The 17,404-nt window shown below is 44.7% G+C and overlaps 1 protein-coding gene across 1 annotated transcript in view; it reads left to right on the top strand.

Annotated features, from left to right (window-relative positions):
- Window positions 1-17,404, top strand: part of plxnb2b (plexin b2b) — a 183,347-nt gene that overhangs the window by 55,995 nt on the left and 109,948 nt on the right. The window contains exon 2 of the mRNA XM_071326347.1: window positions 7,119-7,237. The gene's annotated coding sequence lies outside the window, so the exon portion shown is untranslated. The remainder of the gene's footprint in view (window positions 1-7,118; window positions 7,238-17,404) is intronic.

Here is a 17,404-nt window from a genome sequence, read left to right as displayed (position 1 = left end):
CATAAATCAAAAAATGACAAGAGTTTGAGTGACAGGACTAACTGGTGTCTCCAAGTGGCCACACACCTCTCCAAAGTGTGCACAGTTCCTAAGTCATTTCAATGCACTTTTATGACTTAAAGAAGAGTATTCAACTAGAAATTGCTTTTTTGAACTCTCCTAGCTGTGCCGTTGAGGAACTACAGCAAACACACTTGTAGTTGTTTTGTTTGGAACACAACCCTGCAGCCCTGCCATCACACAATTACTGTTGATGTTTACGCAAACCAAAAACAGCCCATTATAAATCGCAATCTAGGTCAAGTGGGAATCATTTGAATACTTGTTCTATTGCCATCTTGACTAGCTAAGTTGTAAAATACGATATTACAGTGTTAGGCCTTCACAGGGCAATTCAGAGAAACAGATCGTACTGTTGGTGCGCATGGAAAGGAGTGGTGTACATTCAGGTGGTTGTTTTCTTCACAGTAGACAAACAGGCTCATTCTGTTCAGGACAACCCGGGGTATGACGCCATGTCATCTTGTAACTGTTCATCAAACAGTGATCATAAACGTCGACACTGTATATGACATGGGTTTTATGATATGGAAATGTGAAGTTTTCATGACTGTCCATGAGAATCCAAATAGGTCAGATCAGGTTTGCAATGAATAACTTCAATCAGACCACCTCAATCCCGTAGAGGGGGAAGGAAATAACTAGTGGGGATTAACAACTCATGACATGTTGTAAATCAAGGGAGAAGATCCAGGCATGCGCTCTCAAGATTCACCAAAGGAATGTGCTTTGTCTCAACAGACTTTTCCCCGCTGAAACTCTAACACGTTCAAAAGCGAATACTGGAACAATATTTTGTGGAGAGGCTTTCTATACGACACTAATGTCATTTTGTTTGTTATTTTGTGATGTCATTCAAAATGTTATAAAGGAAAATACTGTAACTTGGGAAGTATACCCACAACATATATGAAGTTTTCATTCTACGCGTTGTGCATGTAATATGAAAAATTATGAGTGTTTTTGTTAAGAGAGGGATGTGATTTGAGAAGTTATAAGCGATAATTGTTTTCCATAACTTTGCGCAGTGAGTAATCACCGCCCCGGAGTGAGGTCGGGGAGTGTGCCAGCCTGCTGGAACCACCCCTTTCAAGCAAAAGGTAGAAAATATGGGTTAAGAAGTTAACACATGGAACCAGAAAAAAGTGAGAAGTGGCAGCTGTGCGTTTAAAATGGTTTGAACTTTGAATCTCAACATGAGGTAGAGACGATAAACTCACCTCCCTCTTCGAAAGCAAATTTAAGTAGGACCATCCTGTTACTCTGCTCAAACAATCGTATTACGTTACTCTCATCACCCCATTGGGGAACCGTCAATACGGCTGGCTAACCCTATCTTCAAAGAAGAATCTTCAAGAGTGAATGGAAGGAAAATCAACTCTGTAGTTCTGTTCAGGACTACACGACAAGTCAACTACGAAGAAGGACAACAGGAGAAGGGTTGTTGGAACCATTTTGGTCAATCAGAGCCTTACAAGCATGCCGCGAAAGAGCCCAACCACTTTCCAAAGCTACCCCATTCACTGATAGATACCCAGCGAACCCAGGCATTTCACCTAAATACATTCATGATTTCTTTCTCAAAGTGTGGCTGTTTGTGTGGCTGTTTGTGTGCAAAGTATATGGTTACTGTAGGTGAAAATAGTTTCTGAATGTGGCAATGTTAAGTGTCTCTGTCCCTCTCTCTCTCTCTCCATCTCTTCTTTAGCAAGCAGCCATGTTGTTGTCATTCCACTAGGGACCTGTTTTAAGCGTATTATGTCTCCAGTCAATAACCAGTGCAGAATGTGTATGTTTATCCTGTGTTCCCATTTAATTAGTTAGTAAATAAATAATTAAACCAGTTTGTGTAGTACTGAATCGTATGTAAGGCTCGGGTTTTTGCAGATGCAAGGAGGTTACGACTTCAGAATGATGATATGATACGAGGTTATGATTGATAAGTTGACTGTTTATAAATGTGATAGGTAAAGACCTTTTCGAGTTTAACTCGAGATGGTAACTCTTTAAAGAATGCTCTCGTGGTGCCCCAGATCCTAATGAGTTAATTGTTACATGATTAATTGAATCGGGTAAGTAGTTAGTTAATTAAGATAGATATTAGTCTTCAGATTAATGTTAAAGTCAAGTCATGACAAACTGCACATTTGGACACATTTGGTTGCTTGTATAACATCAAAGTGCTATTTATTAGAATCAATCAAAATACATTGAGTACTTTTCAGTTACAGCATTTCCCTCAATCAGACAACAAAAACAATGAAAAAATGACCCAGTTAGCGTGAGTGATGGGAGCAGGTTCAGAACGGCTGTCGGGCAAAACCCATAAAGTGCTGTGAAGCGCAGAGCCTGAGGTCTGACATCATTAATAGCATGTTACTTACTGTACATCCACTGTGTTCCAATTTAGGTGCTTATTAGTGCCCAAATCTGCCATTTTCAACCTGTATACGGGTATGAGTGTAAAGGGCTACAAACATAGATAAGCTCCTTATTTTACATTTTTCAGGCACTATATATTCGAAAGAGAAAAGAAATCTAAATCAATTTCCCAAAAAGCTCATTGCATTTGTTTAGAACGTTGCCCCAGGCGATGCACTCCCTCTTACACTTTTGAAGTTGATTCAGGTTAATCGTCAGGAAAAAAACACTTAAACATCAAAAGTCCTCTTTATGATATTCAGAATGACTCAGAATATAAGTAGGCATCCTCAAAGATGAGTGTGAATAATTCATTTATAATAATTCACAGTGATCATCACGATTTAAATTACTGTGATCTATGAAAAGCATGGATGAAATTGCAGCGAAGGTCCGCAAATAACAAGTAGTCTCCATGCATCCTTGGGGCTAGCTAGACATTTTATGTTATCTTTCTTAAAGGCCCAGTTCAGTCAAAAATGCAGTTTTCCCTGTGTTTTATATCATATTGTACAGCAGCTTGTCACGTTCCTGACCTTGTTTTCCTTTTGTATTGTTGTGTTTAGTGGGTCAGGACGTGAGATGGGTGGGCAGTCTGTGTTTGTTCTATGTTAAGTGTCAGGTTTAATTGACCTTGTATGGCTCTCAATCAGAGGCAGGTGTTTTCGTTTTCCTCTGATTGAGAGACATACATAGGGAGGTTGTTTCACATTGTTTGTCGTGGGTGGTTGTCGCTGTGTCTGTGTTTATTGCACCACACGGTACTGTCTCGTCTCTCGTTCGTTCTTTCCTGTTCATGAGTGCATTGTTTTTTATGTTCACCAGTTCAGGTCTGTTTAACGTCGTTTGTTGTTTTGTAGTTTATGCAAGTATAAGTTTTTGTGTTCGTCTTCGTCAGCAAATAAATCTATATGTATTCACAACCCGCTGCACCTTGGTTTAATCCCTGCTCCTCCTCTTCGGATGAAGAGGAGGAGGAGAGTCGTTACACAGCTGATGAAACTTATTTTTATCAGTGTTATTTCCTGATAGTTACTTGTTGAAAATACAATCTACACAGGACCTTCTGATGAACAGGTTTGCATGGTTTGAGTTTCGGGTTTTCATGGTGACGTCACCATGCGGTACATTGATTAATAGAGAGAGAGATGTTATGAGCTGAACATAACAGTATGCCAATGGAACGGAGGACAGTAGCAGGTGACCCAACTGTGGTTTGTGATTACTATGAATTCCCATTGTAGCCAATTCACTTGCAGTCATTCTGTTACCAAATTGCTAACAGAATGACAAAACATTTGTAACAGAATGACTGTAAGTGAATTGTTTCAACATGTTTTAATCACTTAATAAATCCTAAACCAAATTGTTATCAGTAAAAACACTAAGTAATTGGTAGGTCTATCTTTACTTGTTACATCTGTGAACTTTCATTATCATCCCTTCTACTGAGGGAGAGAAATTAAACTGAACAAAAATATAAACCCAACATGCAACAATTTAATATATTTTACTGTTATACTTCATATAAGGAAATCAGTCAATTTAAATAAATTCATTTGGCCCTAATCAATGGATTTCACATGGCTGGGAATATAGATATACATCTGTTGGTCACAGATAACTTTTTAAAAAGGTAGAGGCATGGATTAGTAAAGTCAGTATATGGTGTGACCACCATTTGCCTCATGCAGCGCGACACATCTCCATCGCATGGAGTTGATCAGGCTGTTGATTGTGGCCTGTGGAATGTTGTCCCACTCCTCTTCGCTGTACGAAGTTGCTGGATATTGGCGGGAACTAGAACACGCTGTCATACACACCGATCCAGATCCTTGCATCATGGGGCCGTGCATTATCATGCTGAAGCATGAGGTGATGGCAGCGGATGAATGGTATGACAATAGGCCTCAGGATTTCATCATGTTGTCTCTGTGTATTCAAATTGCCATCGATAAAAAACAATTGTGTTCGTTGTCCAAAGGTTATGCTTGCCCATACCATAACCCCACCACCACCATGGGGCACTCTGTTCACAACATGGACATCACCAAACCGCTCGCCCACACAACTCCATACACGCTGTCTGCCATCTGCGCAGTACGGATTCAACCATGAATAGCAGACTTCTCCAGCGTGCCAGTGGCCATCGAAGGTGAGCATTTTCCCACTAAAGTCGGTTACAACGCCGAACTGCAGTCAGGTCAAGACACTGGTGAGGACGATGAGTACGCAGATGAGTTTCCCTGAGACGGTGTGTGCAGAAATGATTTAGTTGTGGACGTACTGCCAAATTCTCTAAAACGACATTGGAGGCGGCTTATGGTAGAGAAATTAACATTCAATTCTCTCGCAACAGCACTGGTGGACATTCCTGCAGTCAACATGCCAATTGCTCACTCCCTCAATTGAGACATCTGTGGCATTGTGTTGTGTGACGAAACATTTTAGAGTGGCCTTTTATTGTCTACCACACAAGGTGAACCTGTGTAATGATCAGGCTGTTTAATCAGCTCATAGATATTCCACACATGTCAGATGGATGGATTATCTTGGTAAAGGGGAAATCCTCACTAACATCTATATAGCCAAATTTGTCCCAACTTTTTGTGCGTATGGAACATTTCTGGGATCTTTTATTTCAGCTCATGAAACATGGTACCAACACTTTACATGTTGCATTTATATCTTAAAGATACGTGGTATCTGGTAACAGAATGACAAGACACAGAAGGCAAATAATTTCAGAAAATGAAATAAAAGTGTTGATATTAGTTGGCAGGGGTGTTTACTTCAACATTAGTGTTTTTTAAGGTATTTCTGATACCTTTAACACGTTTTCTACTAGATGTTTCTAAGACCCCTTTTCCATCTGTTTGACCAGAAATCATAGTCTTTGCATATTCCTAAGTTTTAGGATGGAAAATGGTTGAAACATTTATAAATACCTTAATAAAAAATAAAAAAAACTCTTAGCTTTCATTTGACACCAACTTTGAACTCCTATGAACTTCACATGTTAGTGCTCATGGGACTCTTTACATGGAAATACCCATCATCATTAATGTAAGGTATTTCATATCACGCGGAGGCATAACAGCCTTGGAATGTGTGACATCAATGAAAATATTGCTGCTCTTCCCCTCAAGGTCTAGCTGAACGATGATTACCTTTAATCCAATAGAGGGTATACCGATACCCACAGCTCAGACCTTCATCAGAGGGCCTACTTTTAGATTTTGCTCATACAACACTGTGGATGGTAAGTCCGTGGGGTTCTAAAATAATAAAATAACACATCGTTCCTCCTTACCCATCCTCCTCCCATCCTTCCCCCTCCTTCCCTTCCCCAACTTCAACATGGTATACCAGCCCTCCAGTATCCCATCACCCCCTGTGAGTATGCAAGCTGTCGAGGCTGACTGGGCTCCGTCTCTTGCCAGTGCACGGTTGGAACAGATCCGGCCTCCGGGCCACAACCACTCCTCCACTCGAGCCCCTCGCAACTGTCATCTAAATGCTAAGCGCTTTGGAGCGCCGCGACGGTGGATCTTTTGTACACACTTTATCGCTTAGCACAGATATTCTTCTTACAACATGTTTTAATGCTTAGTGAGCATGGAGCGTGCGGTAGTGTGTTGTGTTTCTTTGTGTTTCAGTGGCTGTCATCCAGATCTGGCAACACTGATTGGAGATGAACTGGGCTCATGTTTAAAGACCTCCACTGAGAGGCACAATCTGAGTATGCATAACTAGAACAAATAGTGTTCTGGTTCCGTTTTTGCTACATGAGGACAATGGGGATTTTCCCCCCTAGAATCTGGTTGCTGGAGTTCTGGAGGGTTAGAGGTAGTGATCCGTTAGAAAGGGATCTTACAAATACGAATCTACACTAGCAACTTAGCTCTGTTGAAGGATCTGTATGACTGTAGGATCTGTAGGAGTATGTTCCCTTGTAAGGAGATGCCAACGCGGTGACATATTTTCTCAGGGCAACAAAGTGTTGTATTGGTTATCTTTCAAATGATTGTGGACTTGCACCTCCAGAGAAGACACTCGCTCATTGCTGCGTCGTTGCCGACTGAGCTAATCGGCCATCTGCTCCCTGGGGCTGAGAAATTTGGATGTCAGAGTTTATGAGAACATAAGCTAAACAGCCAGCCAGGCCTAGCTACATTAAGAGGAGTGGCGGGCGTGAGGCGAGCGATAGACTCCAGACAAGACGTAACATTTTCATGTCAAATCCAGAGACATACAAATCTCAGAGTGATCTGCCAAGTTTCTGCAGGATTCACTGGAGCACGAATGGTAGAATTTTCTCCCTCCCCTGCTCTCTCTCTTCTCTTCTCACCCTCCTCTCTCAAGCACTAGCAGCCACTGACTGGGTGCCACTTGGCAGCCGTGGGTGATAGGAAACATCTGCAGTAACTGAGTTAGTGTTCACTCGCCAGATAAAGAAAAGGGAGGGATTGTTTTCGGAGGAATTTTGGTATTGGCAGTAGAAGAGTCGTTTACACTAGAACAGATCTCAACCATCCATGTATGTTTAGATTTGAACATTCTGCAGATACTGTATTTTCTCTCAGTATGACACAATGTAGAAATTGTCTGAAACGCTGTCTTTTTATGTCTTTCAGCACTTACTTACTGTGGCCACCCTGAAGAGGCCTGAATGAAAAGGAGAGCGGACGACGAGGGGATATGATTGTGCACTTCCTGCTCGGCAACTACAGGAAGTAATTGAGCTCTACAGGAAGTAAGGACAAACCCCTACAGTTATCCCTGTTCTTTTTCTATTGTTTACTGTGCTACTCTGCACAAGTCTAGCTGGTAACACATTGAGCAGCAGCATACAAGGACTGAATCTACTACAGATCCCCTGCAGATGTCCCTGTTATTTTTCCATTGCAGTTATATCATAGTCATATGAAAACAAAGGCCTAGCTATCTCAAATCAAATACCATTTTATTTGTCACATGCACCGAATACAACAAGTGTAGACCTTACTGTGAAATTCTTAGGAGCCTTTTACCAAAAATGCAATTAAAAAGTAAGAAAATGAGCAAATAGGTAAAAAAAATGTAATTGTAACACAATAAAATAACAACATTCGGTATTTAGACCACTTGACTATTTCCACATTTTGTTACGTTACAGCCTTATTCTAAACTGGATTTAAAAAAAATCCTCTTTAATCTACATGCAATACCCCATAATGAAAAAGTGAAAACAGGTTTTTAGAAATGTTTGCAAATGTGTAAAAAAAATAAACATGAGTTCGACCGAATTGTGTCGAGGCACACATCTGGGGAAGAGTACAAAAAAATGCATGCAGCAATGAAGGTCCCCAAGAACACAGTGGCCTCCATCATTCTTAAATGGAAGAAGTTTGGAACCCCCAAGACTTCCTAGAGCTTGCCGCCCGGCCAAACTGAGCAATCGGGAGAGAAGGGCCTTGGTCAAGGAGGTGACCAAAAACCCTATGGTCAGTTTGACAGAGCTCCAGAGTTCCTATGTGGAGATGGGAGAACCTTCAAGAAGGACAACCATCTCTGCAGCACTCCGCCAATCAGTCCTTTATGGTAGAGTGGCCAGACAGAAGCCACTCCTCAGTAAAAGGCACCTGACAGCCCCATTGGAGTTTTCTGTATGGGACCTAAAGTATTCAGACCATGAAAAAACAAGATTCTCTGGTCTGATGAAACCAAGATTGAACTCTTTGGCCTGAATGCTAAGAGTCACGTCGGGAGAACCTGGCACCATCCCTACTGTGAAGCATTTTGGTGGCAGCATCATGCTGTTGGGATGTTTTTCAGCGGCAGGGACTGGGTGACTAGACAGGATCAAGGGAAAGATGAACGGAACAAAGTACAGAGAGATCCTTGATGAAAACCAGCTCCCAGAGCACTCAGGACCTCAGACTGGGGTGAAGGTTTATCTTCCAACAGGACAATGACCCTAAGCACACAGCCAAGACAACACAGAAGTGGCTTCTCTGAATGTCCTTGAGTGGCCCAGCCAGAGGCCGGACTTGAACCCAATTGAACTTCTCTGGAGAGACCTGAAAATAGCTGTGCAGCGAAGCTCTCCATCCAACCTGACAGAGCTTGAGAGGATCTGCAGAGAAGAATGGGAGAAACTCCCCAAATACAGGTGTGCTAAGCTTGTAGCATCATACCCAAGAAGATTTGAGGCTGTATTCACTTACAAAGGTGCTTCAACAAAGTACTGAGTAAAGGGTCTGAATTCTTATGTAAATGTAATATGTGCAACACCTTATAAACATGTTTTTTTTTTGCTTTGTCATTATGGGGTATTGTGTGTGGATTGATGAGGGGGGAAAACATTTAATACATTTTAGAATAAGGCTGTAATTTTAACTAAATGTAGAAAAAGTCAAGGGGTCTGAATATTTTCCAAATGCACTGTAAAGGCTATATGCAAGGAGTACCAGTACCAAGACAGTTTACTGGGGCACGAGGTAGTTGGGGTGATTGATTAAGATCATATGTACATGTAGGTTTGTTTAGTTGATTGATAGTGCTATGTACATGTAGGGGTGAAAAGCAGGAAGTCCAGGTAGCCATTTGATTAACTGTTCAGCAGTCTTATGACTTTGGGGTAGAAGCTGTTCAGGAGCCTTTTGGTCCCAGACTTGGCGCTCTGGTACCGCTTGTCGTGCAGTAGCAGAGAGAACAGACCGTGACTTGGATAGCTGGAGTCTTTGACAATTTTTAGGGCCTTCCTCTGACACCGCCTGGCATAGAGGTCCTGGATTACAGGGAGCTCGGCCCCCATTGATGTACTAGGCCGTATGCACTACCTTCTATAGTGTCTTGCGGTCGGATGCCGAGCAGTTGCCATACCAAGCGGCCAGTCAAGATGCTCTCAAGGGTGCAGCTGTAGAACTTTTTGAGGATCTTAAATCTTTTCAGCCTCCTGAGGGGGAGAGGCATTGTAGTGCCCTATTCAGAAATGTTTTGGTCTGTTTGGACCATGATAGGTCCTTAGTGATGTGGACACCGAGGAACTTCTGTCTCCACTACAGTCCCGTCGTTGTGAATGGGGGTGTGCTCAGCTCTCCGTTTCCTGTAGTCCACGATCAGCTCCTTTGTCTTGCCGACGTTGTGGGAGAGGTTGTTGTCCTGGCACCACACTGCCAGGTCTCTGACCTCCTCCCTATAGGCTGTCTCATCGTTGTCGGTGATCAGGCCTACCACCATCGTATTGTCGGCAAACTTAATGATGGTGTTGGAGTCATGTGCAAACAGTTACTGAATACTGAATTCATAGCCATGCCGGATTTATAGCTAGTATCTGAAGGGACGTTGAGTATTTTACAGGCTGACACTGCCTGAATCCAGTTAATTCCCAAGCCAGCATGATTCAGCAAGTCATGTAGACCAGCTGCCACCGATATCAGTGCTTGGAGTCAGAAAAGTCTCTTTTTATTTGGGTGTGTGAAGCTAGCAGGCTAGCTATATAAATAATTAAATGGAGCCAGTAATTGGCGGTTCTTGGTAATTAGGACCAGGCTGTCAGCTAGCTAAGTCATTGCCTCAGTCTGATGGCGCTGCAGAGAGGACAGTAATTGCTATTATCTGTGGGGGTCGTTGAGTGTTGACACAACAATAATCCCATCCTTAGCTGGGATATCAGGGTTTATGTTTACCGCCCCCATTTCAAGAGGGATTCACAGATATTGTAAAGGCTTTATATCTGGCCGTTTACACCTGCTATATCCATCAATGTCAATGCCCGGCAGGCCGCATCGGCAGTAGAGCTTCTAGAAGGCAAGGCAGAACCTCGGCTCAGTTTAGAATTTTCTGCTTGGCGACTCTGAAAAGCTTGTCCATATTTTAATTAATCAAACAGTTTGACTCTTTCCCTGCTAGCGGTGTCACGCCTCACTATAAACAGCATTATCAACCATCTCAGCGGGTTTTCTAATACCCCTGTAATCCTGTCATTTCATTCATGGATACCTCCAGGGTTATTTTGGGACCAGAGCGTATCTGCCTGCCTGTCTCTGCTCCTCTGTTTGAGAGATTGGATTCCCTCTCCTCAACACCCCCCCCCCCCCCCACACACACACACACACACACACACACACACACACACCATGGTGTTCACTCGACTCATGTCAGATCCACATAGATAGATGTGATGTCCAGACCTGACGTATATAGGGGACTGTGGTAGTACAGTACAGCATAGGGGAGAATCCAAGGTCTTGGATGGATCACATGCTGGCTGAAATATGTGCTCAGGAGTTGCCCCATTGCTTTCCAATGAGATTATTCACTTCACTTTCTTCACCTCTGAGTGCCCTACAGTACATAATTGCTTCACCCCTTTTTATACCCCAGTTTTCTCAGATGCACTGAATATTATCCTATAGAGTCTGTTCCCACAGACCTAAATGGTTTTGTAAACGGGGACAGTTGAAGGTAAGGTGGGTGGAGGGAAGGATTATAGAGGGAGGACATAAACCATAGTCTGTGTTTCGCTGTGCAGTGCGTGTAAATTGCATTGGCTTTGAATTAAACATGTGGCACCTCTGCGCCCCGGGTGTGATGGACATTCAAACATATTGCTGGCAGAGAAAATGACTTTTTAAGTAGGCTATTTATGGGAAGATATTGTATTCATTTGATTATAATAAAACATCCATTCCGCCCTGAGTGAATGGCATGAGGGAGCAGACGACAGCTCAAGGTAATAACGACTCTGTGTCTGCTGCTCTCAACGAGGCTAGGGAGGATCGGGTCTCTACTGATATTGCTTTTCTTTGTACGGGAGCAGATAAAGGGATACGGCGTGAGCGAGTAATAAAGAAATATATATGTTTTTATTGTGCTTCGTGACAGAGTTATGTTTGGAGGTAGTAAAGAGAGCTGGAACATGGCGTAAAATCATATTATGGCCCATTTAGATAGGGCCGAGCTAAGCACTCCTCGCCGGGCGGCGACGGTAACCACGGCTCCATGGCAGAGGGTAATGGGGCCGGCACGTATTGTCTCTGATCTCCACTCCTGCTGCTTCGCCGATTGATTCGTCTACATTACCAGCACTCCATCTCCTGGGGAACTAATGCTGACCGTGGTCTTCACATCACTTTCCCAAAAGAGAGGAGGGGGCATGACGGAATCTAGATCTAAAACTGTGAAAGTGCTATGGTTTCAGGTCTCACAGTTTGATGGATGTTTGACTTTGCTTAGTGAGGTATTTTTTACTTCCCCTTTGAAGGAGTTCATTTCCTTCTCTTTCAAGTGGACATGATGAACCGACCAGCCAACATATGGATGTCGTGAAGGATATTCTCCGTTGACCTTATATCATTTCTGTGGTGCTGGAGCTCCAGGGAGATGACCCTCTCCTCCACGGGGCTTCCTTCTGTGGACATCATCATGGAGGGATGTCGAAGGAAGGTCCTGCTCTGGCTCACTTTTAAAGTGCTCCTCTGGGAACCACTCCCAGGGCATACCAAGCTGACTCAGGAATGTCCTATGGGGGTACTCCTTCCTCTCTGAGCCCCTCTACCTCTCCACCCCCACTCCGACCCACCACCCCCCCAACCTCCAACCTCACGAGCTTAAAAAGACTGGCTGGCTTTGTGTGCAGGGGTGCAGTTTTTATGCTCTCCTGGGCAGTCAAGGCCCTGGCTGCCTGTGAGTAATACGAAACAGCCAGACCAGGAATCCTAGGCATTCTGAATAGAACCAGATGTGTGTCCTCTCTGGCTCTCTCCTCTACTCTCCCCTCCTCTCTGTCTTGCTTGTGTGCCTTCCTCTCCTCCCAACCCCTCACCCTTCTCACCCCCTGTGGGCAGCCAAGAATTCATAAAAGACAGATCAGATTAGTTATTTCACAAGGCCACTAGCAGGCTAGTTTATGTTTCTGGCTGAAGATCTCCCTCTCCTTTCCTGGATTATCAGTTGGAGATGATATGTGTTGCTGTGATGGATACAGCCCCGGACCAGAGCAACAACACGCAACACATACTCACTGCTGAGGTGTTCCTACACCGTCATGACTGACTCGAGGATCCCTAATCTCAGTGGTTTTCTTGCGTTTTGGTTCATTTTTATCCCCTTAATAAGCGGGTTAAGTGGGAAATGGTGGTTAACCTTTCCAGCTCGTTGGACGGAGGCATGACCTTGGTCTCGTTGAAAGCATTACTGCAAGTTGCATAATTGGTGACCCTGGTTAGGGATGAGTTGGGTAGATATTTGGGAAGTGACAACAAACAAAAGCTTAGCAGCAAAATCTATTCTCCTTCAGTCCAAACTGAAGGGTTTTTCTCAATTCTCAACAAAGCACTTGTTTTTTTTTTTTTTTTTTTTTTTTTTTTTTTTTTTACCGTTATTTTACCAGGTAAGTTGACTGAGAACACGTTCTCATTTGCAGCAACGACCTGGGGAATAGTTACAGGGGAGAGGAGAGGGATGAATGAGCCAATTGTAAACTGGGGATTATTAGGTGACCGTGATGGTTGAGGGCCAGATTGGGAATTTAGCCAGGACACCGGGGTTAACACCCCTACTCTTACGATAAGTGCCATGGGATCTTTAATGACCTCAGAGAGTCAGGACACCCGTTTAACGTCCCATCCGAAAGACGGCACCCTACACAGAGCAGTGTCCCCAATCACTGCCCTGGGGCATTGGGATCTTTGTTTAGACCAGAGGAAAGAGTGCCTCCTACTGGCCCTCCAACACCACTTCCAGCAGCACCTGGTCTCCCATCCAGGGACTGACCAGAACCAACCCTGCTTAGCTTCAGAAGCAAGCCAGCAGTGGTATGCAGGGTGGTATGCTGCTGGTTTTGCTCGGTGTGTGTTGGAATGTGTGTGTGCCCTGCTGCTCGCATATTTATATCAGGCCGATATATTTATATCAGGCCGCAATCAGTACAGGAAATGGAGAGCCTTTGCTTTGAAGTCCCTGCAGAGTTATGTTATTCTCCATCAGCAGAGGCAAGGCGTCAGACCCCCTCACCCTCCTCCCCTGCCCCCCTTACGCCCCTACTCAACAGGCCGCCTGGCAGAAGGGAGAACCAGTGGCCATTAACGTAGACAGAGAGCAAGTTGCCATTGCCATAGGGCACAAACTCACCGCTGCCACGCTCGCCTGAAAGGCTGAGAGGGCCGCGCTGCTGTCATACTCAGGCCTGTGTAATTGCTTTTTTTTCTCCCATGCAGAAAGTCAAACGTAATATGTGGTGAAATGTAAGATTTGCCCTTGTCTGTCTCTGTTGCTCTCTCTCTCTTTCTCACTCTCTCTCCACACCTTCCTCCATCCCCTTTCCCTCTCTCACTTTCTGTCGCTACTCACCCCAACTCCCCTCTCCCCCGCTCTCTCTCTCTCTCTCTCTCCTCACCCCACTTTCCTCCCTCCCCTATCCCTCCTCGCCGTTCTTTCATGTCGGAGTGTGGAGATTAAATTAATTGGGTCACAGTTTAATAGTGATCTCCTATGGCTCGCCTGTGTATGTTGTGGAATGGGGACAGCGGCAGGCACTCCTCTCACCTGGTGTGGAAAATGAGGAACGCTGAGCCTCCGGTCTGTGGCACAGTGTAACTTCACACTACCTGCACCTCCACCCCCCCACCTCTATGCAAATCAAGTAGTCCCCCCCCCCCCCCACACAAATAATCTCCCTCCACACATTTATACGGTTCAAAACATACTGCAGTGGAGTTCAGTCAGCTGTCTGACTGTGGTGTACGTTCATTATGCAGCTAGGCCTCAGATGACTGGGTTAGTAATTCACTGGTGGGGTAACAGTATGGAGGGAGCGCTGGTTGATCTTGGATCTAGAAGAAGTGGGTACAAATTAAGAGCCCTTTAAATCAAATCAAATATAATTTGATTTGTCACATCCTTTGTAAAAACAGGTGTAGACTAACAGGTCCTTTTCCAACAATGCAGAGTAAAGATAAAGATACACTATATGGCCAAAAGTATGTGGACACCTGCTAGTCGAACGTCTCATTCCAAAAACATAGGCATTAATATGGAGTTGGTTCCCCATTTGCTGCTATAACAGCCTCCACTCTTCTGGGATGGCTTTCCACTAGATTTTGGAACATTGCTGTGGGAATGTTGGAACATTGCTGCAGGGACTTGCTTCCATTCAGCCACAAGAGCATTAGTGATGTTGGGCACTGAGCCAGGGCAGCGTTCTAATTCATCCCAAAGGTGTTCGATGGGGTTGAGGTCAGGGCTCTGTGCAGGCCAGTTAAGTCCTTCCACACCGATCTCAACAAACCATTTCTGTATGGGCCTTGCTCTGTGCACGGGGGCATTGTCATGCTGAAACAGGAAAGGGCCTCCCCCGAACTGCTGTAGCGTTAAGATTTCCCTTCACTGGAACTATGTGGCCTAGCCCAAATCAGGAAAAACAGCCCCAGACCATTTTTATTCCTCCACCAAACTTTACAGCTGGCACTATGCATTCAGGCAGGTAGCGTTCTCCTGGCATCCTCCAGACCCAGATTCATCTGTCGGACTGCCAGATGGTGAAGCGTGATTCGTCACTCTAGAGAAATAATTTCCACTGCTCCAGAGTCCAATGTAGCGCCGAGCTTTACGCCACTCCAGCCGAAGCTTGGCATTGCGCCTGGCAACCTTAGACTTGTGTGCGGCTGCTCAGCCAAGGAAACCCATTTCATTAAGTTCCCGATAAACAGTTATTGTGCTGATGTTGCTTCCAGAAGCAGTTTGGAACTCGGCAGTGAGTGCTGCTACCGAGGACAGATGATTTTTACGCGCTACGCACTTCAGCACTCAGCGGTCTCGTTCTGTGAGCTTGTGTGGCCTACCACTTCACAGCTGAGCCGTTGTTGATCCTAGACGTTTCCACTTCACAATAACAGCACTTACAGTTGACCGGGGCAGCTCTAGCAGGCCAGAAATTTGACACACTGACTTGTTGGAAAGGTTGCATCCTATGACGGTGCCACGTTTAAAGTCACTGAGCTCTTCAGTACGGGCCAAGAGTGTACAAAGCTGTCATCAAGGCAAAGGGTGGCAACTTTGAAGAATCTGAAATATACAATATATTTCTTTAACACTTTTGGCTACTACATGATTCCATATGTGTTATTTCATAGTTTTGATGTCTTCACTATTATTCTACAATGTAGAAAATAGTACAAATAAAGAAAAACCCTTTGAGTAGGTGTGTCCAACCTTTTGACTGTACATACCGATGGTGAGGGGAAGTCGATGGCCAAAACACTGCAACATCGTCCATCCATTTAGGTTGGAGGCTTTCACAATGTTTGCCCCACTTTCCGTTGTGATACACAGCTGCTTCTCCTCCGGCTGATCCCAGGCTGCTAGCGAGTCCCACATTCCCTGGCCTGGGTTATTATCTCCCAAGTGTGGTCTTCTGGAAAGTAGGCAGGCTCCCTTTGCAAGCACCTGCTGCGCAGCTTCCAGTCGGCATTGATGTAGTGCAGTGTCAATGAAACGTAGGGCTCCAGTTGTTATTGCGAAATAGTGCACCTGTTTCAGCTCTAAAACATGGCATTTTTCAGCTCTGTTTCTTACATGACATTTTGTATTTCTTGTCCAGAGTGTGAACCATCTTCTTAACTATTGAATCTGGGGCCATGTCTTTTGCGATGTGTTACATTATGGCATCTGTTATTTCATTCCATCTCTGAGTGTGTTGCATAGGGAGTTGTTGTGTAATCACCGAAAATTACCCGACATGTGCAAAATTGCTTCGGTATGACTTCGAAATGTAGGCGTCGGTCATTTTCAGTTTTATCGTCCCAGCTCTAGTGTGGCATCAGGATGCTACACTACATGACCAAAAGTATGTGGACATCTGCTCGTTTAACATTTCATTCCAAAATCACGCGTCTTAATATGGATCTCGACAAACCATTTCTGTATGGACCTTGCTTTGTGCATGGGGGCATTGTCATGCTGTAACATTAAGATGTTCCTTCACTGGAACTAAGGGGCCTAGCCCGAACAATTAAAAATAGCCCCAGACCATTATTCCTCCTCCACCAAACTTTACAGTTGGCACCATGCATTCGGGCATGTAGTGTTCTCCTGACATTCGCCAAAATCAGATTCGTCCGTTGGATTGCCAGATGGTGAAGCGTGATTCATCACTCCAGAGAACGCGTTTCCCCTGCTCCAGAGTCTAATGGCGACGAGCTTTACACCACTCCAGGTGACACTTGGCATTGCGCATGGTGATCTTACGCTTGTGTGCGGATGTTCAGCCAAGGAAACCCATTTCATGAAGCTCCCGATGAACAGTTCTTGTTCTGATGTTCCTTCCAGAGGCTGTTTGGACCTCGGCGGTGAGTGTTGCAACCGTGTGTGTGTGTTTGTGTGTGTTGGGGTGTCAGTGTAAGAGAGTGTGGGTAGAGTCCAGTGTGTGTGTGTTGGGGTGTCAGTGTGGGTAGAGTCCAGTGTGTGTGTGTTGGGGTGTCAGTGTAAGTCCGTGTGGGTAGAGTCCAGTGTGTGTGTGTTGGGGTGTCAGTGTGGGTAGAGTCCAGTGTGTGTGTGTTGGGGTGTCAGTGTAAGTCCGTGTGGGTAGAGTCCAGTGTGTGTGTGTTGGGGTGTCAGTGTGGGTAGAGTCCAGTGTGTGTGTGTTGGGGTGTCAGTGTAAGTCCGTGTGGGTAGAGTCCAGTGTGTGTGTGTTGGGGTGTCAGTGTGGGTAGAGTCCAGTGTGTGTGTGTTGGGGTGTCAGTGTAAGTCCGTGTGGGTAGAGTCCAGTGTGTGTGTGTTGGGGTGTCAGTGTGGGTAGAGTCCAGTGTGTGTGTTGGGGTGTCAGTGTAAGAGAGTTAGTTCAAACAGGGTAAATGCAGGTAGTCCGGGTAGCCGTTTGATCATCTATTTAGCAGTCCTGTTTAGCAGTCTTATGGTTTGGGGGTAGAAGCTTTACAGG

The sequence above is a fragment of the Salvelinus alpinus genome, chromosome 9 (assembly GCF_045679555.1).
Source record: "Salvelinus alpinus chromosome 9, SLU_Salpinus.1, whole genome shotgun sequence".
NCBI classification, from domain to species: Eukaryota; Metazoa; Chordata; class Actinopteri; order Salmoniformes; family Salmonidae; genus Salvelinus; species Salvelinus alpinus.
Note: the sequence above shows the minus strand (reverse complement) of the source record. Positions and strands in the feature narration are given on the sequence as shown.